Source organism: Eptatretus burgeri, chromosome 5, assembly GCF_056783735.1.
Source record: "Eptatretus burgeri isolate ZD-2024b chromosome 5, Ebu_testis_v1, whole genome shotgun sequence".
Taxonomy (NCBI): domain Eukaryota; kingdom Metazoa; phylum Chordata; class Myxini; order Myxiniformes; family Myxinidae; genus Eptatretus; species Eptatretus burgeri.
In genome coordinates, this window is record NC_140965.1 from 12,821,130 (window position 1) to 12,845,693 (window position 24,564).

Here is a 24,564-nt window from a genome sequence, read left to right on the forward strand (position 1 = left end):
GGGCCAGTATTTGACTGAACATGACTTGGACAGGAATTTGAAATTTCCTCAGGGTCGAGGCAATAACTCCTCGACCAGTCAGATGGTTCAACAAATGAAATCGTAATCTGCTGGAACAAGCACCAAACTTGGCATTTTTACCCCTGGGTGTATTACAAACAAATTCAGAAGGGGGTGCCACCGAACAGTATGCCTCAGACACACTAGTTTGCCTCGGAGGAGACCCTGCGAGTGAAAATGCTCCAAAATCCATATGTGCAAAATTTCACTTTTATTAGAAGTCCATTCCACTTTATATTTGGTCATTGAAGACGCAGCACATCATGGACATCAACGATAACCAAACCAAATATATTAAAGCTAATGCACTTTGAATATTTACCTTATCACAGCTGGTGGAAGTGTTATCGATTCAAAGAGGGTGTATACCTGCTCGACGCCACGTCAGCTATTCTGGTGCTCAGCGAAACATCTCAGTTCAGAGCATTATTTCTTGAAATTTATTCTTTGGAATACACACAATCCTAGTTCAGCTCAGTGCAGCGTCACAGTTGCCATCATAGTGGCACAGAGCAGTGTCTACGAGTCCCGCTTCACAGCGTCTATCCTTCCAGAAACACAGTGGTCCCGTCTTGCATCCACACTTCAGTAACTCCCGGCAGGCCTTTTCCAGAAAAGTCTCCCACAAAAGCCATAGAAGTTGCGTTTTAAGTTTCGACTTCAAAGCCAAAGTATGATCGAAGGCTTTATCCACTGCCATATCTTTTAGCTGATGTTCATAGAGGTTGTGCAGATCAAAGAGCTTAAAGAGGAAACCACTATCTCAACCTGGCATTCAATATAAGATCCCAGTTCTGCAAAGGTCCTGGCTTCCAACTTCCATTCTTCATTGGTGTTTGAAGTATTTTGACTTTGACTTTTCCATAGCATCGACCTGCCACTGTTTCTGTAGGTATTCATGCAGTTATGGGGGTACTTAGCATCAATTGCCACCATATCTCCTCCTGTGGTTCTCGCTGGAAATGATGTGTCCTCCAGCTCAGTTGCTGTCATCCTATGATATTTGTCAAGTTGCATGGCAGCACAAAGGTGTTGTTTCCCAGGTGACTCCATCCAGAATTTACAAGAATCAAGGCTGGAAAAATGGCCGAGGGCTTGTCGTTTTGATTGCCTACAGTTTCAATGCTGTCACGTTTGTTTCTTCTCTTGGACTCTTCTTAGCTGAGAAGGGGAAAGCTTCAGGTGACAGGATTTGTGCCAGTTTGCACAGTTCTGTAAAAATAACAAAAAAACAAGCCTCAGATGTGTCTTCACCTTTGAAATCTACTTCACCTGGCAAAGCATCAATATCACAAAGCTCAGAAACATTCTGAAGGAGAATCTCATATACTTGTGGTCCATTCTTCTGATGCCTGTCAGCAGGACACTTCAAATCACCACCACCTTCAGGACATATCACACACGCTTCCCAATTCATTTTTCCTGCAAATCTTCTTCTTCTTCTTTCGGCTGCTCCCGTTAGGGGTCGCCACAGCGGATCATCCGTTATGATCCGCTCACTGATTTGGCATAGGTTTTACGCCGGATGCCCTTCCTGACGCAACCCTGGTTGCCTCTTACGACACAGGGATAAGGATTGGGTTTCGCCATGATTCCGGGCTGCCCTACACCCTCCCATAGCGCGGCGCAGCACAGAGCGCCCGTCCTCAAGCAATCCTCCAACCCAAGCCTCCGAGTAGCCGGATTACAGGCGCACGCCACTACGCCCGGTACTCATTTTTCCTGCAAATAATGAAGTAAAATAAATATATAAATAGGGGTTTCACCCCCTTTCCATAGTCGCTCAGGCAAGTGCCCAATAACTCTCTATCAGCTCAAGGGCAGATGCCATGGATGACATGGAAATGATTATATCCCAATTTAGTTATAATATACTAAACCATATATTCATTCCAACACATTTTTTGTACCATATAAAGAACTGACTAATGTTTAATTTGTTATAAATTATTATCTCACCTGGAACGTAGTTCCAGGGAGCTCATGAGATGCTGCATCGTCAGTCCATCCATCCGTCCGTCCGTCCGTTCACAAATAATTGCAACTTCTTCTCTGAAACGACACACACAATTTAAATGAAACTTGACCACAACATTCACTGTTGTTTTCTGTACACCCGTGATGTACCAAAATCCTAGGGTCCTGACTTCAAATTGCGCTTTGCCGTTGAATTAATACCAGGTGGGGTTGACTGTCTGTCATCCTTCTGAGGTCAGAAAAATGAGTGCCGGCTTGTTGGTATCGGTGACCTGTCCAGGATTGTGCCCAATAGCCCAGGAGACAGCTTCGGCAGCAACAATGCTCTGCACAGAGTATGGCCCCAATGGATATGGATGGATGTACCAAAGTTTGTTCATGCTATTTAAAAGATTGGGGTCTAAGGAGATTTATGGGCAGGGGTGTGTTGCCCCCCAAAATAGATATTTGTTATAACATTGGTTCATTGGTACTATTTGATGATTCTGTCCCATGTTGACTTCCTCCTCAGTATCATTATTCTACCAGGTGAGTGCCATGGGGTATTGCCCCGATGTTTGAAAGTTTCTTCATCTGTTTCGTTGAGTGCTTGCTTGGAGCGTTCTTCAAGCTTCGATCTCTGCAAGCTTCCATGGCGATACCATGGCACGGTTCTCCATGGGGACTTCTTCGGAGTTAGGAAGGCAAAATAAGTTAAATGGTTACAATCAGAAAATTTTTTTCCAGTTGTTTCAAAGCAATAAATCGCCATATCATGGCAGCATAGCTGAGAGGTACGCACACTCACTCTAAGCTGTCTAGCCTGGGTTTGAATCCCAACCCAGCTATAATCTGAAATCCCGGTGTTTCACATCAATGTTTGTGCCGTCTCTTGGATGGACGTTAAACTGGATGTCACATCTGCCGGAATCTGCCCTCTCCCCTTTCCTCACTCGTTCCTCTCCCCTCTCTCCCCTCCCCTCTCTCACTCCTCTCCCTTTCTCTCCCACCCCTCCCCCTCTCATCTCTCTCCTCTCTCTCCCACCCCTCTCTCTCCCACTCCTCTCCTTCACTCCTCCCCTTCTTTCCTCTCCCCTTCCTCTCTCTCCCACCCCTCTCCCTCTCTCTCCCACCCCTCCCTCCTTCTCTCCCTTCTCTCCCACTCTTTCTCTCCCACCCCTCCTCTGTTAAGGGAACTGTTAAGGACTGACAGTTTTGTTGAGAATTTAAAACAGCTTCCCGAGAGTGTTTGTATGAATCAGATTCGGAGTGAGCCGACCAGAGGGGTGCAAAAGTCGCTGCATGTGTGAGCATGCATGCAGACACGCCTTTGCCAGGTTGATCATGTGGGTTTCAAATGCTTCCACCCAGTTCTATATTGAACGCAGTGGTTAAAAAGAAAATTTTGCTGTTTGAGCGTGTTTTACCACCCTTCCCTTCCCCACCCCTCATGCCACCTTTCCTTTCCCTCACGCTGCCTTCCCTTCCCCTCCCCTCATGCTACCTTTCCTTTCCCACATGCTGCCTTCCCTTCCCCTCCCCTCATGCCACCTTTCCTCTCCCACACGCTGCCTTTCCTTCCCTCCCCTCATGCCACCTTTCCTCTCCCACACGCTGCCTTCCCTTCCCTCCCCTCATGCTGCCTTCCCCTCCCCTCCCCTTCCCCTCATGTTTCCATCCTCCCAAACTCCCCTCTGCACCGTCCATGGACATCTCTGGGTGGCCTCTGCTTGCTGTATTAACGTGCTGTTTTAACGTACCCCATTTCATTCAATGATGCGCTATCCCCCCCCCCCCCTTCTCCACAAGTCCCATTGCCAAATGCAATTCCAGAACGCCTTCCCCACTTCCCCCTCCCTCCTCCTGTTTCCCCCATCTTCCTCACTCCCACCCCACCCTTCTCCCGGCATGTATGGTGATGTGAGGTGAGGCGTCACTCTTCTCACTCCACCACCCTCCCTCGCTCGCTCTCCTCTTCCCCTCCAACCTTTCTCTCTTTCCCTCCCCTACCTCCTCTATCTCTCTCCATCCTCCCCCAGACCCCACACACGAAATATTCTCATCAGTGAAGCTCGATGGGATGTATTTGCTAGTATACACTAAGTGTAACAAGTACAGCAAATACACCATCAAATCCAAAGTGTTTTTTAAAATCTTTTTTGCATGAAATCTTGGATCCATTTTCTCCAATCCTAGTTCCATCACATAAACAACTGCCGATGGAATTGGCCCCACTATATTAAAGTTCAATGTAGAATCAAGAGGCTTACCTCGAACCCGGACTATTTTCTTTCCCGATTAAAGGTGTAAATGTTTCCTCTATTAACAAAGAGATGATGATTGTTTTTTTTTTGTCAGTTACATGTGTATTTTCGGAGCATTGAATAAGGCTTTGGAATCCAAAATTACATTACATATTATTACATGACTAATGACATTTACATTACAGGTCTCACCTTATCACAAAGTTGCTTACCTCTGATAATGAGTTTTTTTTCTGTTCCTGTTCCACTCTGCACACGTTGCTTCATTTGATTCAATAATCTCAGGATGGCTTGGTTTGCAGAAGGCTCTCCCTGTGATCTGTTGGCACAAACGTTCTGGGTTTTTTGATCCCTTGACTTAAAACCTAAAAAAAATCCAACTGTTACAGCGTTTCTTCTCTCCATTCTCTGAATTCACCTTTATTGGATCCATCAAGAAACGTGTTCAATCGCATCTCTGACCTAAAACTTATTAAAAAAACCCCAGTTTGCTATGAATTTTCACTTTCAATCAACTATTCTTTTTTTCCAATTTCAGTGCCAACTCACCCCTCTCACCCCTCACTCTCACTCTCAAAGCAACCATCCCACTCTTTTCCCTCCAAGCCTCCCTCTCACCTCTCTCAAAAACTCCCCCCTCACCTTGCTCCCACCATTCACCCCCCTCACTCATCCTTATCAAAGTTCCCCCCCCCTCTCATCCACAAAGCTGCCTCCTTCCACTGCCATCTCACCTCCATCTCTTCAGTCCACCTCCTGAACTCCTCAACGACCTTCTTCCCCCTCTCTTGTGCCCCCTCTTCCCCAGCACCACAGAGCCTTTTCTCCTCCTCATCCGGCTCACTCCCCGAGCTATTCCGCAATCCCCCACACTCTTTGAACAACCCTCCTTAACTCCTCCCCTCGTCCCTTGTCCTACCCTCCCCCCTCCCACCTACTGCACCAAAAGCCTCCTCCCCTCCCTCTTCATTAACAATGTGGACCTCAAATATCCGGGGCCTTCACTCAAACCTTTCAGATCTTTCCATACAGGTTGCCACTGACAAACCAGACATAATCTGCCTTACAGAAACTTTCCTCCCCAAGACGTGTCTGACTCCCAAGTATCTCTCCCCGATAACTCCCTCCTCCGGTATGACAGACCTGAGCCTCGCCCTGGTGGAGGAGTTGCTCTCTTCATCAAAGACTCAATTCCTCACTCTCCATGCACTGCCCTCACTCCCCCACACCCCCAGGAATACCTCTGGCTACAGCTTCCCCTCCACTCCAACCTCATGTTTATATGTGTACTGCGCCGTCCACCAAACAGTGATGACTCCATTTACACCTCACAATCCGAAAACATGGACCAACTTCTATCTTCTCATCTAAACTCTCTCTTCCTCAAATGTGGTGACTTCAATTGTCATCATGCCAGTTGGCAAGGTGTGGGTACCACTCTCACCTCTCATGGCACTTCAGCAAAAGCTTTCTGCGACTCATTGGGACTGACTCAATCGGTGAACTTCCCCACCCGGATCTCAACCAATGGTACTCCGTCTCTTCTGGATCTTATTTTGACAAATTTTCCTGACAATATCTGCTGCTCTTCCTTCGCTCCAATCGGTTCTTCTGATCACGTCCTTGTCAAAGTGGACATCTCTCTGGCTGTTATCAGAGAACCACCTCACCGCCGTCGAGTCTGGCATTTCACTCAAGCTGACAGGCAGGGTCTCCAAGCAGCCATCAAACGTATAGCCTGGTCTCCTATCACTACTTTCTCAAACATCAACTCATCCTGGGAAATCTTTCAAAGAAACTTGCTCTCCCTCATGCACAGATTTATCCCCTCTCATCATCAGTTGTCCTACCCTTCCTTCCGCCCTTGGTTTACTGAAGCTTGTGGCGAGGCAGTTGTCCTGAAACAACTTCCCTTTGCTTCATGGAAAGCAAACCCAACTGAGGGCAATCTCAGTTCCTTCCATAAAGCTCGGAAGAAGTGTGTATCTACCCTCATGAGAGCCAGAAAACATCTTTCTCATCTCAAGTCTGAACTCTCAAACCTCTCTCCCTCCTCAAAATCCTGGTGGCATCTAATCAAATCTGTTTTTGGTGTATATTCCCCCTCCATCCCCTCCCTTACCTCAAATGGCTGCACTGCTGATAGATACCGCACGTGAAAAGGATGAATGCCTAAACTCGGTGTTTGCAGCTAAATCTTGTGTCCAAAACTCATCGCTTTCTCTACCCACCTTACCCAGTCGCACCCAACTGTCCCTGGACTCTGTGTCCTTTTCTCCTGACAAGCTGGAGAGCTTGCTGTCAAATCTCGACTCAGATTCTACAACCGGTCCAGACGGCATCAGCTCACGTGTCCTAAAAACCTGCTCTTCTGCTCTTGTTCACCCTCTCTCTGTACTATTCACCCTCTCATTTGCTCAAGGTCATCTGCCATCTGCTTGGAAATTAGCAAACATCACTGCCCTGCATAAAAAGGTGCAAAAACAGATCCCTGCAACCACAGACCAATCGGCCTTCTCCCAATCATCAGCAAGGTTATAAAATCCATCATCGCTTCAGACATTAAATCCTTCCTCTTCTCCAATGGCTTTATTTACGATCATCAATTTGGTTTCAGACCAGGTCACTCTACCCTGGATATGCTGCTTCTGCTCTCCCAACAATGGATGGAGGTCCTCAATGCCCGACAGGAAATCCGAGCCGTATTCCTGGACATATCACGTGCTTTTGACACGGTCTGGCACCCTGCCCTGCTCACCAAACTCTCTTGCTATGGTATCCAAGGCCATCTCCACTCGTGGCTCGCAGACTTCCTCTCCTGTCGCAGTCAACGTGTGGCCCGAAATGGAGTTCTTTCATCCCCTCTTCCTGTCCAGGCTGGAGTTCCTCAAGGTAGCGTTCTGGGCCCTGTTCTTTTTCTGGTTTTCATCAATGATCTCTCTGACTCTCTGGAAAATCTTCTGTATTTCTTTGCTGATGACTCCACCCTCTGCCGTACCATCTGTCATCCCTCAGACGAGCAAGCAGCAGCTTCTTCGCTTACTACAGATCTGGATAAAAACACAAACTGGTCCAACACGTGGAACATGTCTTTCAATCCGGACAAATCTCACACTCTCACTATGTCTCTCCGAAAGGAACGTTTATAAACCCCCCCCATCCACTTTCTCAACAATCCCCTGGAAGAAGTCCTTTCTTTCAAGCTTCTGGGTCTCACTATCTGCCATGAGCTTTCCTGGGAAAGTCACATTTCAAACTTCGCCTCCAAAGCCAGTCTCCGACTGGTAATCCTCTGTTGTGCAAATCCTTCCTCGGCCCTCCTGAGCTCCTGACCACTTACAAAGCTTTCGCCCGCAGCCTGATGGAGTACTACTCTCCCCTCTGGGCTGGTGCTCCTGCCTCCCACCTTTCTCGGCTTCACGCTGTGGAAACCAAGGCATTTCGGATCATTGGCATCTCCAGGAATGAGGCTGAGTCTTTGGGCCTCTCACTCTCTCACCACAGGTTGGTCGGTGGTCTTTCTGTCTTCTACAGTCTTCTCTCCAGCCTCGCCTCCCCTGCTCTCTCTGCGATTTGTCCCCACCACATTTCTGCAGGGCGCTCAAGGTCCGCCAACAACCCCCTTCTGGTAAAACTACCAAAATCATGAATCACTGCTCACCTTCACTCTTTCATTCCTCTTTTTTTCCCACCTTTGGAATAAAGTCCCTCACTCTATTCATTCCCATTCTTCCCTCCAGGCCTTCAAAACAGCTGTTCACCACCACCTCTTATCATCCCCCATCCAAATCCTCGATCTTTTCTTCCCCTGATTATCCACCCAAGTCCACCTCTTTCAAATTCCATGCTTTCCTTCCTGAAAGTCCATGTAATGTCCATCTTGTATTTCCCGTGTTCCCTGCCCCATCCCTCTCCCTTCCACAGATCTCCTAATGTCTCTGTTCCCCACTGTTTTGTCCTTCCCACTCCCACCCCTCTTGTCTCATGCCCCCCTTTCTGTGCGTTGTGTGATAGCTCTCACACGAGCCTCGACAAGTTATACAAAAAAAAACAAACCTTGTTACAAAACATGATTGAGAGATGCCTGTTTTTGAGATGAATTATGTTGAACGAATGACTTTTTAGTAAAGCCTTCTCCTTCAGAAGAGGGGGCCTTATACCGTTTATAAGGTTTGGTACCCCCCAATTTTAATGGTATCTCAGAGTTTCTTTGACACCAAAATATTTAGGTTCTTTTTTTGTTTATTTTTCTTCCTTCACTGTCAATTATCGAGTTGTATCTTGGATCTGGCTGGGACTTTTGGAATGCATATTTTGCATCAATAATGGGAATGAAAAGTATGCAGGGTTGACATAATTTTTTTCTGACCTTGAGCTAATTTTAAGGTTATGACCCAATTTTCGGCATTTAACCATTTTTCTCCAGAACTTGACTCGTTTGTCCAATCGGAATGATATTGCCCTCTTCGGATAGCCTCAAGTGAGCTGCATTTATGTTTCATTTACATCATACCTTGTCGAGTTTAAGGTCAAGGTCAAACGGTGGTCTGAAAATATAATTAAAATGTTTTTTTGTCATCGCTCAATTTTGCCAATGCGGGATCTTGAAGAACGCTTGGCCCTCCAATATGTTCTTGCATCAAAATAGTGGATCTGCACTGAAGTTGTGATCCTGATATTTGATTCGTGTCCTTGACCTACTTTTTCCCATTGTGATCCAATTGACAAAAAACTTTTTTGATCATAACTTGAATAATTTTCCTCTGATTTTCATGATTTTGTATTTCTGTTATGCAACACTAAGTTAAACCTGAAACATCTGTTGGACCTCAGAAGAAGAGTAGGTTACATGGGAATATGATTATGGTACCCATAGTACTAAAGGGGATGTAAGTTAATAAAATAAAATAAAACGCTTCTCAAGGGGGTAATCAGAAGAATCCATCCATTGGGACCATACACGGTGCAGAGCGTTGGTGCTGCCTAAGCAGACTCCTTGGCTATTGGGCACAATCCTGGACGGATATTCGACACAGGATACCAGCAAGCTGGCACTCATTTTGCCAACCTCAGAAGTATGACAGACAGAGTCAAGCCCACCTGGTATTAATTCAACAGCCAAGTGGGATTTGAACTCTGAATGCTAAGATCCCCAAGCTCACCACCTATCCATGAAGCCAACACCAAGCATAATCAGGAGAGATTGAACCTGAAATTTAGAAAAAAGGAATTCGAATTGAGATGAACAGGGTCTTTACTTTGGGAGTAACTTCTCAGGAAGGGTAATGGAAGTAAGAAGAGTTTAAAAGTGAATTTAACAATTACCTAAAGTAATCAAAAATATAGGTGTCGATGTATCGGGGTGATTAGTCACTTGTGTGGAATGTTGTATTCCCACATGCACCCTGTCTCTCTCAAATGAGCGAGTAAGATTTTTGTCTCCTTCCCAAATTGTGGCTTGTGTATCACCCACCTACCCGTCACCTCACCTCACCCTTACTTTGTGCCATTTCTTCCTTTTTTGTCCCTTTCATTTGGCTTGTTCCTCCTCTTTCAATGCCACATAGAAGGTGAAATGAAAGGATATTTTTATGGATGGGGAGGGGGATTAGTATGGAGAGGTTGGCTGCATCTATACATTATGAATACATCATTTCTTCCCTGTTACTTGTGGACAGTTGTGCTTGTCTTCTACCAAGTGATGTGTTCTGTACTTGGTTGATGGGATAGCAAGGTGATGTGGGTGAAATGAGCACAACTGCTTTTTCCTGCAAAGCCATCGATGATTTCAGTGGTGTTACCATGAGGTGAGCATTCTAACTATATTTCATTAAGAGGACTTGTTATGTTCTCTTTTACCCTCACCAGAAGAGATGGTATTGCCTTTGGATCCATTTATCTGTTTGTTTCTTACTTGTGAAATTCAAGATTCGCAAGTATATTGGTTGATCTGGTCTGTTATTCTGTCTGTTGGGTCACCGAAATAGGTGACCCTTATTGTCAGTAATTCTGTCTGTTTGTTTGGATGTTTGTTTGGATGTTTGTTTGGATGTTTGTTCGTTTGTCATCAGCATAATTGGTAGTAAACGTAGGCGGATTTTGACCAAACTCGGGTGGTAGGTACATCTTATGATCTCGAGCTTTGGAAATTGTGATGGTTGCTAGGGACGCTTTGGTTCCCTAGCAACAACCGAAAAACCTTCAAAATCTGTACCGTTCCCGCGAAATCAATTCCGAAAGCCATTATCCCACGCAGGGTTTTGAAATTTGGCACGAATGATCTACAGGTGATGCTCTATCAAATATATTCCGGTTTTTGTTATATATGGAATACTTTACCTGCAGCGCCCCCTACAATTAGGGTATGCGCGAAAATTGGCGAAAATTGAAGGTCCCCTAGCGACCGGGTGAGTGCATTGATACGAATGAAACTTTGCAAGTTCATGGTACTCAAAGAGTACTACAACTTTGCCTCAGGACATATTGACTAATTTCGCTTAGGTCAGGGGTCAAAGGTCAATTAGTGTAAAAATCGATAACATGCGAAAGCTGGAGGTGCCTTCGTGCCAAATGCTGCTCCTCCGAGGGTTATGGTCGGATGGTCATGAAAATTCACATTAATCGTCTGGAATACATTGTGCACAAACGATCGAGCCGGATTTTCGATTTAGATCTTTGTTCACCCACAGCACCCCTTCGAACTTTGGGGATTTCCAATTTTAAACCGCATTTTCGGTACTTTTCATTCAAATGGATACCGAGTAGTTATCAATAGATGGAACTGGATGAGATTTGATATGCAAAATCTTAAGGTGATTCCCTATCCGCTATATGACATCCATTTTGCTCTATATCTTATAGTTTCCATGCTCGGCGAACCATCGCCGCCTACCGGCTTGTTTGTTTATCTGTGTGTTTGTGAATCACATACAGGTGACATTTTTACTCCGATATTCACAAAACATAACCACCTGTTCGCGGTAGTGACAAGCTGGAAGCCTATTGTTTCTGAGATAAATAGGTCAAAAGGTCAAAAACCAAGGTCATATAAAAACCTCAATTTTCAATACCTCTAAGGCCCCTAAAACCCTTTATTACCCTAAGACCCTTTAAAACCCCAAACACCTTTTAGGACCCGAAGACCCTGCAGGGCCCCTTGACCCCATTGGAACCGTTTGACTGTGGTCAGTGTCCAAGGGATAGATGGCAGTTGCGGCAGTTGTAGAGAAGTAAGAGAGCGTTGTGGCATTTATATAAAGGGATTAGGAGAGGTGGTTGTGAAGGTGGCGTTGCGGTGAAGAGGAAGGAGGTGTTCGTATTGGTGGTGTTTGTAGTAAAAAAAGGAGGTGTTTGTAATGGTGGTGTTTGTAGTAAAAAAGGAGGTGTTCGTAATGGTGGCGTTTGTAGTGAAGGAGTGGACATAGGTTGTTGTTGGGATTTTTAGGAGACGTGTGGAGTGGTTATGGTGAGCGGTTGTAACATTGTGGTGAACAGAAAGAAGGTCTGAGGTGAGATGGCAGTTGGATTTTGGCGTGCAGTTTGAACGGAAAATGGCGTGCAGTCGCAAATGAATCTTACTGTACTTCGTATTCCTGGCACCGCCACTGTTCTGTGTCCGTGCTTGCGTGGTTTGTGGAAGGAGTAAAGTAAGATAAAGGAGTGAAATAAGAGCAAGGATTGAAGATTGGAGACAACTAAATGCCCTACGCAACGCATCTTATCCACTTACGCACTAGACATATGGAAAGGACTAACTAAACACATACTAATGAAATAACTGCCTTGGGATCACTGTATGTTGTGTGCCATTGCCTCGAAGGAGTGGCGGTTTTACAAAACCGCAACAGTACCTTTTAAACCTTTAGACCCTTTAGATTGCTGAGACCCCTTTTGACGCCTTATGGTCCCTTATGATCCTTAAGACACTGAAGTCCCCTTAAAACCCTTAACACCCCTAAAACCCTCAGCACCCACCCAACGACTTTTAAGACACCTAAGGCCCTTTATAACCCGAACACACCTTAGATCCTGTAGTCCCTGTAGACCCCTTTAAATATTTAGACCCATTAGACCACTGAAAACCGGTAGACCCTTAAGATCCTTATACACCCTATGGACCCCCTTAGAATTTTTAGACTCTGAAGACCCCACAGACGCATTTGACCATTTAGAACCCTAAGACCATTTAAACCCTCTTCGACCCTTTAAAACCCCTAAGACCTTTAAGACCCCCTAGACTCCTTTCTACCCTTTAGACCCTTTTATACTTTTAGGCCTTCTGAGCTTCACACCTTTCTGACCTTATAATACCCTCTTTGATCTTTAGACCCTTTTAGACGTTTTAAGACCCTTTTGACCCCTTTCGACAATTCTGATACTTTAAACCCCTTTGACTTTTTAAGACTCCTTCGACACTTTGGAACATTTCGACCCGTTCAGACCTTTTGATTTTACAGCTTAACAACTGCTCTTTACAACAACACCTTTTGACCTTCACATCTTTACAACGACGTCATTTAGACCTTTCATTTAGAACATCGTTCCATTTACTTGCCACACAGAATGCACCACACAAAGCAAGTCCTGCCGAGGGTCATCTGATTGCTCTTTCTTGTTTAAACTTGTAAAACGGCATTTTGTTATCATTATGGTTAACATTCTCTTCATTTTTGGCAAACCATCAACTACAAATGGAATATTTATTTTGAAACAGTTGTTTTTTCATTTATAAAAGGGTTCGATTCAAGTCTGAAAACGATCTAATTACTGTTTTTTGCTTTGAAGAAGTAAGTTTCAAGACATGCCACTCAACCCATACGCATAGCTGGCACTTTTGGAACAGTGTGGTACCTTGCTCTTCTTTCCAAACTTTCATCTCTGGCCAATGATTGCCCTCTTTTCTACTCTGTTTTCAGATTTTCTGTCTCAAAGAGCAAGTAGTTATTGAGTGTCACTCTTCGGTTTCACTTTGTGTTCCTGCTGGTGTTCTACAGGGAGGTGACTTTTATCCACATCCAGCACTCTTCATATCCATTTGTGGTGTGCTCCTCTCTGTTGCAGACAAGTGAAGGTAAACACTCATCAAGTTTTAAAAACCCAGAATTGCTATACTGTATCTGATACATAAGTCTTGATTACCTCAGCCAGCGAAGGTGGATGGAGGTTATATGTTTTCATCCCTGTTTGTTGGGTCGCCGAAATAGGTGACCCTTATTGTCAGTAATTCTGTCTGTTTGTTTGGATGTTTGTTCGTTTGTCATCAGCATAATTGGTAGTAAACGTGGGTGGATTTTGACCAAACTTGGGTGGTAGGTACATCTTATGACCTAGTGCTTTGGAAATTGTGATGGTTGCTAGGGACGCTTTGGTTCCCCAGCGACAACTGAAAAACCTTCAAAATCGGTACCGTTCACGCGAAATCAATTCCGAAAGCCATTATCCCACGGAAGGGTTATGAAATTTGGCACGAATGATGTACAGGTGATGCTCTATCATATATATTCCGTTTTTTGTGATATATGGAATACCTTATCCGCAGCGCCCCCTACAATTAGGGTATGCACGTTAATTGGCGAAAATTGAAGGACCCCTAGCGACCAGGTGAGTGCATCGATACGAATGAAACTTTGCAGGTTCATGGTACTCAATGAGTACTACAACTTTGCCTCAGGACATATTGACCGATTTCGCTTCGGTCAGGGGTCAAAGGTCAATTAGTGCAAAAATCAATAATATGCGAGAGCTGGAGGTGCCAGTAGATGGAACTGGATGAGATTTGATATGCATAATGTTAAGGTGATTCCCTATCCGCTATATGACATCCATTTTGCTCTATATCTTATAGTTTCCATGCTCGGCGACCCATCGCCGCCTACCGGCTTGTCTGCCTATTTTTCTGTCTGTGAGCAGGATATCTCAAAACTATATGGAGGGATTCGGACAAAACTTGGACAGTTTGGGCGTGTTTCACGGAAGAACTGATTAGATTTTGATGAAGATCCTGATCCGAATCTGGAGAGTGCAATTTTTAAAATGATTATTCACTATTGAGAGATTGGGCCAAAAACGATAAATAGTACGATATCTCAAAAAGTTGTGGACGGATTCGGACGAAACTTGGTGGATGAGTTGGGTGTGTGACAACAGCAAGTCCATTAGACTTTGATTCAGATCTGGCTTATCAGTGGATACAAAACGTAAACTCATCAGCCTACCGAGTGCTGTTCTAGTTCCTTCTTTTTTTCACTTTCCCTCCTTACATGCAGAATTGTTCCATTTTTCAGCAAGTACAAGCTCAGTGAATTTAACCGATTAAATAAGGCACACCGCTTTGAGAGGTAATTTGGTGTAAAGGTCAAAACCCTTGGGAGACTGAAATCGTTAGTTTCTCATTTGATTGGATGTCATTCATTGAAATTAATCCGTTAATGATGTTATACATTTGCCTTAAAGTATTGTGAACTTTCTCATTATTTATATTTCGATAAGTAAATAGCATGCACATGAAATTTCCTGGCATTCTTATTCACTGGGTTAGGGGAATGTGCGTTATTAGACAATGGCGGTGTGATTTGGCAGGTCGCAGTCAAGAGACATTTGATTTGTGCTCAAAACACTCAATCAAGGGGACCTTGTGGATTCCAGTTTGAGCTATTCATCCACCGTACACAACATGAAGGTTTGTTGGATTCTGACCACTCGACTCACAGATGAGAGCAATCAAGGACAGGGCCAGAAGACTTCCCTTGTCTTGTTGATGAAATAATATGGGGTACATACAATCATTGTGACAGCACTGCCATCACATTTGTTTTTTTGGGGGGTTCAAGCTTATGTGTTGTCTCACCTGCTTTCATCTAGCTGTCCTTCCAGATGCCAAAGCAAGACTAGCTCATTACGAGACAACAGGAAAATGCTGTCGATGCCTGCAATGGTGACTTGTTGATTGTTGAGAAGCTGAAGTACCTGAATATAATTATGCTATTGTCACACTTAGCATATCCTGTGGTCCTGAAAGGATAATGAAGAGGTCGCGTACCATACCTGCCTTTGAGTTGTTTATCCTGGGTTAGATGATTGAGCCAAGTATAAACTGTTGGATTCGTACTTCACAGGCAGGGCATTGCATCATCAAGTGTGTCTTCCCTCGAATGGATGGTATGCCAAGCCTGCCAGTATTCGATGGGCATTGAATACCCCAAAGTACCCTTCGTGAAGAGTAGATGAGTGATCGCCGACACCGTGAAGAAATTTTAAATTGCTGCTGTGACCTTGAGGGGGCACTGCATCAACAGCACAGCCCTGTTCACAGCAATGATGCAATTCCACAGTCAAGTGTACGACACAAAATAATATAATGGGACACTTGTCACATTTAAAAACCTGAGAATTATTAGATTGGGTCATTATTAAATTTTTCGCTTTATCTTGCTCCAGGTTTGCCGGCCAGGTCACGAGCAGCTTCTCGGATCCGCTTCCCGATCTTCGGTCCTGAAGCTGATGAGCTACAGATAACTCTGTGGCATGACGGGTTACTAAGCAAGCACGGACCCCGTCTGAGACTATTAATTTCGGTAGGGTCCTCACGTCCAATTCCCGCGTTACCTTCCCAGCAAATTAATCCCCCAGATAGGGAACCGTTCTCTCGACGCCTCATGGCTGAGCAATACCAATAAATTAAGAACGGCTGAGCAATACCATAAGTGGGTCCTGGCTGGTAACTGACTGGAGTGAAATAGCAGGGCAGAACTCCTATCCACCATTTACACACTCGTGTCTAACCAATGGAGAAAGAGATGAGTTTGGAAACGATTGGTCATGTTGAGCAAAATGCAGCCATGTACAGAGCAAAAGACATGTCACAGAAAATAACCTCACCCTTAAACACACAAGCCCCTTAGCCAGTCACTTTAACATGAATCTACAGACACAGGTGCCTCAATCATTCTGGGAAACGACATAAGCAAGAGTGATAGACAGATAACAAAGCGAAGTAGGTGGGGTATGGTGTCGACTGCAGCCTCACCAATATGTGAGCCGGATGGCTCATGTGCAACGAACAAGGTGTATGGTGCCGATGATTGAGAAGTGCAGGTGGGGAGGTGTTGTGTGTGCCGGTGTGTGTAATGCGAGCTCTGAAAAGAAGTGTTGCGGACTCAGTCGATACTCTACAACAGTACGAGTCAATGAGGTGTGTGAGCTGAAAGATGCAAAGATATAAGGTGCATGTGTAAAAGACGTGTAAGAAGAGAAGTCAGTTCTGAGGAGATTTGGTCAGGGAGTAGGTTGTAACCATGCCTGGATATCCATGGCTGTGTTCTCGTTCCACCTGGTACTTTTCAGCGTCAGGTTCCCTGAAGCACCTGGTGTGGTTCAACTTGACTCTTTGAACTGACGCTCTGAACTGACGATCAAAAATGATGCTCGGAACTGCCGCTCTCTGGACTCAACTCAACTCCCTCGACTCAGACTTAAACTCCAACTCTTTTAGAACTGGAACTCGGACTTGAACTCAAACATGGAGCGAACTTGCTAAGAACTGTGCTGCTGGGGATCTTATCGTATTCGCCTCTGTCAACAATCATGTCTGCTTTTTGGCATCCCGCCACGCTCATTGGCTATTTTCATTCATGATCCAGCTATTGTGATTCGTTCCCAAAGCACAAGGGGCAGGGCCGCTGGTTTGTTCAGTGAAACAGAGGACAGGGTGAGTGGAAGGGCGGTACAGTACGTCTCACGCCTGCACGATTGCCCACCTGCTGTGATTGGACCTGAGCCGAAGAGATCGAAGTGCTGGGATGCTACTTATATGGTCAAAGTTCTGGTGAAGTGGTTTTATGTTCCACAAGTGTCTTGATAATGTGGTTTGAGAATGGAGTACGAGAATAATATCTGAGGCTGAGATTTGAGAATGAAGTATGAGAAATAAGGGAAAGGATGGAGTTTAAGAAAGGATGTTTGAGAATGAGGTTAGTTCGTTATATACTATATATATATATATATATATATATATATATATATATATATATATATATATATATATATATATATATATATATATATATATATATATATATACTATATATATATATAATATATATATATATATATATATATTATATATATATATATATTATATATATATATATATATATATATATATATATATATATATATATATATATATATATATATATATATATATATTCTTGCTTGACACCATGCTGGCTGATGATATTGATGCCCTCGTTTGTGTTCCATACCTGTGTAGCATTAAAACTCTCCACTAATGGAGGCGGAAGTTCTTGGCACGTTCAACATCATCTTGGCCTCCGGCGATGTGTTGTCTGGTGATTGGATACCACTGAGCATGCATGGGCACCTTTGATGTTTTGCTGTTAACGATGAAAGGAATTTATTTCCTTCCAAAGATGACACATTTTGGGGACAGTTGTGGTGGGTAAGCGAAGGAAGACTAATTGTACAGGAAGGGGAGGGGAGTGGGAGCTACTCTTCCTTATATTTCTTTTTCCATCTCTCACAAGATCGAGTCACAGCATAAATCATCCTAAGGAAGTATTTGCCAATAGTAGTGAGGAGATGGAGATTGATGTTCGGCTATTACTTGGCTTGTTTGAATTGGGTGGGGAGGGGATGCTTTATGGCAATGCGGAAGCGTTATTATTCTTATGCTCACAAATAATAACTCCCAGTTTTGTGCCGATGAGAGTTATGATTCTTGTCACTGCTTCCAATATTTTATTGCATCCAAGGTAAAGAAAACATTTCATTAGCATCCAAAATATGATTTCCTGATGAGAGGTGCAGCTTTTATGAGAGCAAGCACTCAGTGATATTTTTCTCGTATTACAGGATGGCAAATAAACCTTCAACAATTAATTTTCATTGCCGGCTGATCCGCTTCAACAGACGCCGGGTTAACTCTCGGGTGCCCGGGGCGTTCAGCCGGAATCTTGCTGTTCAGAACCGTTCTGTGACTTAGAAACAAATAATTGCATTTGTTGAGGCAGAGAGCTGCAAGCTCATTTAATCATGCACCGACAGTGGCCTTCAATAAACGAGATCTTATTCATGGGAATAATGTATCGCCATGGTGCATTGTCCCGAAGGTCTCCAACCCCGCCTTCCCTTCCCTTATGACCCCAAGAGGTTTGAAATTGCAGACTGGCTTAATTGTATCAAGATTAATGCTTTACTTAATGACAAAGGAAGGCTACCTGTACAATTTATTGTTCGATATGCGATTCAAGCCAGTGAAATGAATGAAAATGAATGTGGCATCACAATGTAAGACAATTAGTCTAGTTAGAATGGGGCTGTGTGATCATGAAGCCGACGGGGGTGACGGTGTCGTCGCTTTGTGCTGTGAAACTTAGTCAGCGAACGGAACCGTACTTATTGAATACGAATCTATTTGACATGAATATAAATGAAGATGTAGTCAAACGACTCGAAGATATGAACTACAACTGATGGGAAGTCCACAATGGAGAGAATAATGAGTTGGAAGTGGTAATACGGAGTTGACAATCGCGGTGTGGGATGTCGGGAAAATCCAAAAATGTGAAAAGGAAGCAAACAGCTGGTGGGTTGTATCTGTTGCTTTGTGGATTTCTCCCGGCTGCAGTCTGATCTTTCAGCCCAAAGTTTGCCACCTAGCCGTCCACGCTCGGATTGGAAACTCCTACTGTGTCCGAGAAAATCTGTCTGACTCATTTGCTCCGCACAGACTCTCAATCCATACGGGATGAAACGAGATGTCCGTTTGAGCGTCGGCGTGATGCTTCGTATGATACACCGTGGTGTTCCTTCTACTACTTTATGGGGTGAAGTATTATGACAGCACAATCAATAAGCTTTTGTCATTGAACCAAATAGGAAACCCAATCTCATATGCATGGTTCAGTCATTGATCATCGTGTAATTGATGTTTTCAATACTTCCTAAGCTTGTCTTGTGTAAGGCAGTTGTCATTTGCAGTTAATTTGTTTTGATCAAATCTGAGTCGCTCGAAGTCGAGGAAAGGATGGGAGGGTGTTGGTTCCATTATTCAATCACTATCGCTATCTCAGGCTGACAGGATAGCTTAGAGATATATGCACTTCACTTTTGAGCTGTCTCATCTGGATATGAATCTCGACCCAGATGATAAATGGTCATCCTTGCATTTCAAATGATACATCGATGTGTGCGTCGTCTATCGAATGGAGGTTAAGCCAGAAGATCCATCTGCTAGCGATGGTCCACCATGGTGGATGCTAAAGATCCCATGGTATCTTTCTTAAAGAGAAGGTGAGTTTTTAAAGTTTTTTTTGTTTACCTTTTCGAGACTCGTATGAGAGATAAAACATAACGCACAGCAAGGGGGGTTATGAGACAAGAGGGGTGGGAGTGGGAAGGAGAAAACAGGGGGAACAGAGACATTAGGAGATCTGTGGAAGGGAGAGGGATGAGGCAGGGAACATGGGGTATAAAAGATGGACATTACAGGGACTTTCAGGAAGGAAAGCAGGGAATTTGAAGGAGGTGGGCTTGGGTGGATTATCGGGGGTAGAAAAGATTGAGGATTTGGATGGGGACGATAAGAGGTGGTGGTGAACAGCTGTTTTGAAGGCCTGAAGGGAAGAATGGGATTGAAGAGAGTGAGGGAGTTTATTCCAAAGGTGGAAAAAAAAGTGGGATGAAACAGTGAAGGTGAGCAGTGATTTGTGATTTTGGTAGTTTTATCAGAAGGGGGTTGTTGGTGGACCTTGAGTGCCCTGCGGAAATGTGGTGGGGACAAATTGCAAACACAGTGGGGGGGGGGGGCGAGACCGGACAGGAGATGATAGAAAACAGAAAGACCACCGACCTGCCTGTAGTGAGAGAGTGAGAGGCCCAAAGACTCAGCCTCATTGCAGGAGATGCCAATGATCTAAAATGCCTTGGTTTCCACAGCGTGAAGCCGAGAAAGGTGAGAGGCAAGAGCACCAACCCGAGGGGAGTGCAGTACTCCATCAGGCTGCGGACAAAAGCTTTGTATGTACAGTAGTACCTCTACTTACGAATTTAATTCGTTCTGGGAGTAGTTTCGTAACCTGAAACCTTCGTAAGTAGAGACGCCTTTTTGAATGTAAATGCGCTAATCCGTTCCAAGCCCCGCAAAATTCGGACATTTTTTTTTAATAAATCATAAAAATGCATCAGAACATGAAACAAATACATGTTAAAATTAGAATACCGCACAATAAACATAAAACGAGAGGCACATAATGTAAAAAACAAAGAATAAAGGAAATAATAAAAATATTCATTTACCTTTTAACTACTATTCTCGTTACTTTTTGGCCTCTTTGTTTACTGGTCCTTATCAGCAGCGTTTTTTGCCTCGCGTTTCGTGAAGAATTGATCCAATGACGTCTGCTTTTGCCGGCTTTTAACAATCCGTCGGAAATGCGCAAGGCAGACATCGTCATAGTGCGCGATAGCCCGACTTGTGAACACTTTTTCCGGGTGATTCTTTTCAACAAATTCCGAGACTTCATGGAATTTTCCTAAAATGTCTTTGATTTGGGCTGATGGAATAATGGCTGCCTCCTCCTCCTCCTCCTCCTCCTCCTCCTCCTCCTCCTCCTCCTCCTCCTCTTTGAACTCCTCCTGCACCGCGGTGTGTTGCATCACCTCCAATTCCTGCAGCTCCTTCGTCGAAAGCTCCTCGTTGTGCTCCTGAATCAGCTCGTTGATGTCCTCGTCATCCACCTCAAGACCCATGCCCTTTCCCAGCGAAATAATTTCGCCATGGCGAAGAACAGAGTGAAGCAAGTCCTCCTTTTAAACTTCTCGAACCACCCACGCGATGCCTTAAACTCCTGGTGTAGTCCTTGCGCCGAATTTCCCTCGCCTGTATCCTCCTTCACGAGGTCAGTGAAGATGGCGGTTGCCTTTGCGCAAATTATGGCCTCTGTCACTGTGTCACCAGCGATCTCTTTCTCCTTTATCCACACGAGTAACAACCTTTCCATCTCATCGTTCACTGCCGACCTCCTCTTGGAAATGACAGAGAGGCCTTTGGAAGGAGCCGTAGCTTTTAGGGCTTCCTTTTGTTTTATTATCGTGCCGATCCTAGATATATTACGGCCATATTCTTTTGCGAGATCAATCTAACGCATCCCCTTTTCATACCTTTCTATTATCTCTTGCTTTGTTTGTATGGCCAGAAAAATTCTCTTCTTATTCTTTTCTCCTTGTCCACTTTTCTTCATTGCTTTCTTGGGGTCCATTGTGAATAAAAGTTACAGTAATCCACACGCGTACTGTACTGTAACACTGTCCGAGCACTTTGTAGCGGGACCATAGACTGTATACAGTATAACTATATTTACAGAGCGGGACGGGGACACGAAGAGCATGCTTGGATACACGCATACGCATAGGGTTGCCAGGCAGATTTTAGGCAATAGCCAATGGCAGAGCAGGTACAAGTTTGTTTACGTTCGGGAAACTCTGGGAGCAGCGAAAAGCAGCGCGTACTGTACTGTATTTTTGACTTCGTATCCTGAAACGCCTTCGTAACTAGAGGCAATATTTTCCCGTTCAGGCGCTTCGAAACCTGAAACATTCGTATGTAGAGACATTCGTAAGTAGAGGTACCACTGTATGTGGTCAGGAGCTCAGGTGGGCCGAGGAAGGACTTTGCATGATGGAGGATTCCCAGTCGGCAACTGGCTTTGGAGGCCAGGTTGGAAATGTGGCTTTCCCAGGAAAGATCATGGCAGATGGTGAGACCCAGAAGCTTGAAAGAAAGGACTTCTTCCAGAGGATTGTTGACAAAGTGGATGGGGGGTTTTCTAAATGGTCCTTTCGAAGAAACAAAGTGAGAATGTGAGATTTGTCAGGATCGAAAGACATGTTCCACGTGTTGGACCAGTTTGTGATTTTATCCAGATCTGCAGTGAGCGAAGAAGCTGCTGCTTGCCGGTCTGAGGGATGACAGATGGTACGGCAGAGGGTGGAGTCATCAGCAAAGAGATGAAGAGGATTTTCCAGAGAGTCTGAGAGATCATTGATGAAAACCAGAAAAAGAACACGGCCGACAACGCGACCTTGAAGAACTCCAGCCTGGACAGGAAGAGGGGATGAAAGAACTTAATTTAGGGCCACACGTTGACTGCGACAGGAGAGGTAGTCTGCGAGCAATGAGTGGAGATGGCCTTGGATACCATAGGAAGAGAGTTTGGTGGGCAGGGCAGGGTGTGAGACCTTGTCAAAAGCACGCGATATGTCTCGGGATATAGCTCTGATTGGATGTCTGGCATTGAGGACCTCCATCCATTGTTGGGAGAGCAGAAGCAGCATATCCAGGGGAGGAGTGACCTGGTCTGAAACCAAATTGATGATCTGATATCAGGCCATTGGAGAAGAGGAAGGATTTATTGTCTGAAGCAATGATGGATTCCATAACCTTGCTGATGATTGGGAGAAGGCTGATTGGTCTGAAGTTGCAGGAATCTGCTTTTTAACCTTTTTTTATGCAGGGCAGAAATGTTTGCTGATTTCCAAGCAGATCGCAGATGACCTTTAGCAAATAAGAGGGTGAGTAGAACAGAGAGAGGGTGAGCAAGAGCAGAGGAGCAGGTTTTTAGGACACGTGAGCTGATGCCGTCTGGACCGGTTGTAGAATCTGAGTCGAGATTTGACAGCAAGCTCTCCAGCTTGTCAGGAGAAAAGGACACAGAGTCCAGGGACAGTTGGGTGTGACTGGGTAAGGTGGGTAGAGAAAGCGATGGGTTTAGGACACAAGATTTCGATGCAAACACTGAGTTTCGGCATTCAGCCTTTTCACGTGCGGTATCTATCAGCAGTGCAGCCATTTGAGGTAAGAGAGGGGATGGAGGGGCAACATTCACCAGAAACAGGTTTGATTAGATGCCACCAGGATTTGGAGGAGGGAGAGAGGTTTGAGAGTTCAGACTTGAGCTTAGAAAGATGTTGTTTTCTGGCTCTCCTGAGGGTAGATACACACTTGTTCCGAGCTTCATGGAAGGAACTGAGATTACCCTCATTTGGGTTTGCTTTCCATGAGGCAAAGGCAAGTTGTTTCAGGACAACTGCCTCACCACAAGCTTCAGTGAACCATGGGCGGGAGGAAGGGTAGGACAACTGAAGGCGAGAGGGGATAAATCTGTGCATGAGGGACAGCAAGTTTCTGTGAAAGAATTCCCAGGATGAGATGATGTTGGAGAAAGTAGTGATGGAAGACCAGTTGAGAAGTTTGATGGCTGCTCGGAGACCCTGCCTGTTCGCTTGAGTGAAATGCCAGACTCTACGGCGCTGACGTGGTTCTCTGATAACAGCCAGAGAGATGTCCACTTTGACAAGCACGTGGACAGAAGAACCGATTGGAGTGAAGGAAGAACAGCAGATATTTTCAATGAAATTTGTCAAAATCGGATCCAGAAGAGGTAGAGTACCATTGGTTGAGATTCGGGTCGGGAAATTGACCGATTGTGTCAGTCCCAATGTGTCATAGAAAGCTTTTGCTGAAGTGCCATGACAGGTGAGAGAGGTACACACACCCAGCCAACTGGCATGATGACAATTGAAGTCACCGCATATGAGGAAGAGAGAGAGTTCGGATGAGAAGATAGAAGTTGGTCCATGTTTTCGGATTGTGAGGTGTAAATGGAGTCATCACTGTTTGGTGGACGGCGCAGTACACATATAAACATGAGGTTGGAGTGGAGGGGAAGCTGTAGCCAGAGGTATTCCTGGGGGTGTGGGGGAGTGAGGGCAGTGCATGGAGAGTGAGGAATTGAGTCTTTGATGAAGAGAGCAACTCCTCCACCAGGACGAAGCTCAGGTCTGTCATACCGGAGGAGGGAGTAACCAGGGAGAGATACTTGGGAGTCAGACACGTCTTGAGGGAGGAAAGTTTCTGTTAGGCAGATTATGTCTGGTTTGTCAGTGGCAACCTATACGGAAAGATCAGTAAGGTTTGAGTGAAGACCCTGGATATTTGAGGTCCACACTGTTAATGAAGAGGGAGGGGAGGAGGCTTTTGGTGCAGGCGGTTGGGGAGGGGAGGGGGAGGGTCGGACAAGGGAGGAGGGGGGGGAGGTAAGGAGGGTTGTTGAATGAGTGTGGGGGATTGCAGAGTAGCTTGGGGAGGGGGCCGGATGAGGAGGAGAAAAGGCTCTGCGGTGCTTGGGGAGAGGAGGTGCAAGAGAGGAGGCAGAAGGCAGTTGAGGATTTGAGGAGGTGGAGTGATGAGAGGGCAGGGGAAGGA

At 44.9% G+C, this 24,564-nt stretch overlaps 1 long non-coding RNA gene across 1 annotated transcript in view; it reads left to right on the plus strand.

Moving 5' to 3' along the window:
* The window catches only part of LOC147025866 (uncharacterized), a 270,846-nt gene that overhangs the window by 97,212 nt on the left and 149,070 nt on the right, over nucleotides 1-24,564 (plus strand). The window contains exon 2 of the long non-coding RNA XR_015058041.1: nucleotides 13,196-13,350. This is a non-coding gene — a long non-coding RNA (uncharacterized LOC147025866). The remainder of the gene's footprint in view (nucleotides 1-13,195; nucleotides 13,351-24,564) is intronic.